The sequence below is a fragment of the Mastomys coucha genome, chromosome X (genome assembly GCF_008632895.1).
Source record: "Mastomys coucha isolate ucsf_1 chromosome X, UCSF_Mcou_1, whole genome shotgun sequence".
Classification (NCBI taxonomy): Eukaryota; Metazoa; Chordata; class Mammalia; order Rodentia; family Muridae; genus Mastomys; species Mastomys coucha.
The window spans coordinates 53,434,962-53,436,824 of NC_045030.1; positions in this window are offsets into that span (position 1 = coordinate 53,434,962).

Genomic DNA, 1,863 nt, shown 5'->3' on the forward strand with positions numbered 1-1,863 from the left:
AATTTACTAGAAGCTAGGAGAAAATCACAGACTTCCTTTTATTTACAAGTGAACCAGTTTTGGTTTGATGACAGTCTTCTATCGTACTTGGTTAGAATAAGACCATAAAATGAATTCAGATACTCAAACCACTCTGGGGAATAGTGGTCAGAATAAAGAAAGACTTCCCCAAGGAGGTGTTATCTGAGTCTAATCAAGATGAATAGATTGATTTTTGTGGGTAGAGCCAGGGAGGACATTCCGTAGAAAGTGAACACCATCTGTAATGGTTTGAAAATAAAGAGAGTATACATATTCAAACTACTGTGCGTCATCTAAAATGACTGTATGTGTACCATATAGTCCACAGTGGTAAAAACAGAAACCTGAGAAGCTGAATCCTAATCATGAAAAGCCTTCTATTCCAAGCATGATATTTTTTCTTTCCCCTCAAACCAAGTGGGTGCCTGTTAAATCTTCATTCTTCTTGTTACTGTTTGCTGAACTCCATTTCTTAAAAAAGTCTTCTCTTGCATCCACTGTGATATTTCTCATGTGAACAAGAACTTTTTTCCTTAGTCTGTTTTGATAATAAAACCTCTTGAAGAGAAGCGGTGGTATTTGGATTGATGAATGTGCCCAGGATGTGTTGAAGGAAGTAGCTGGCAAATAGTCCACACTGAGTTAATGACTATATGACATGCTCTTAGAGATGACATTAGGCCATTTTGGCTCACTTCAGAGTGATACTCCAAAATACTCACATTTTCTTTTTACTCTTCATCTCATTCATAAGCATCACCTTGGTTCTCAGTTTACATTTTCACTTGATTTTTCCTACTAGGCCAAAGTCCGTGGATGTGATCTATAAGGTTTTTGTATGTCAAATCAGAACTCACTTCAGGCGGTCTCTCCAGCAGCCTGAATTCTCCTGCCCCCAAGGGAGAATGGTTTACATCATGCAAATCCGTACAGTCCCACCTTGTTCTTATTGAAACCACAGGACAGAGTAATGGAATTTCTGGGCTGGAAAGGAAGGCAGAATAAGATAACCTGAGTAATCTCTAAGACAGACAGTGTTGACCCATAGGATTCTTGTTGAAGATGCTAAGCAGGGTCCTGGAACAGGAAGACTGATGGTCAAGACAAGAGATACTTGAATGGCTGAGAAACACTTAAAGAAATGTTCAAACTCCTTAGTCATAAGGGAAAGGCAAATCAAAAGAATTCTGAGATTCCATCTCTCACCCAGCTGAATGGCTAAGACCAAAATCTCAAAGGAGGGCACATGCTGCCAAGGATGTGGAGCAAGAGGAACACTTCTTCATTGCTAGTGGGAGTGCAAACTTGTACAATCACTTTGGAAATCAGTTTGGTAGTTTCTCAGAAAACTGAGAATAGTTCTCCTTTAAAACCTACTTATACCACTCCTAAGCATACACGCAAAAGATGGTCTATCATCTCACAAAGACATTTGCTCTACTATGTTCATAGCAGCTTTATTTGTAATAGCTAGAAACTGGAAACATCCTAGACATTCCTCAACTGAAGAATTGATGAAGGAAATGTGGTACATCTAACCAATGGAAAACTGTACAGCTATTAAAAACCGAGACATCATGAATTTTGCAGGCAAGTGGACGGAGCTTGAGAATATCATCCTAAGTGAGGTAACCCAGTGTCAAAAGTACATGCATGGTATGTACTCACTTATAAGTAGGTATTAGCCACAAACTAAAGCTACCATGCTACACTATACAGACCTAAAGAAAGTAAAGAAGAAGGGATATACAAGAGAGGATACTTGACTCTCACTTAGTGCCACGGACACCTGCGTGATGGCGGTATTTGAGGTGAAAACTTCAAGGAAAGTCAGCCTCCTGC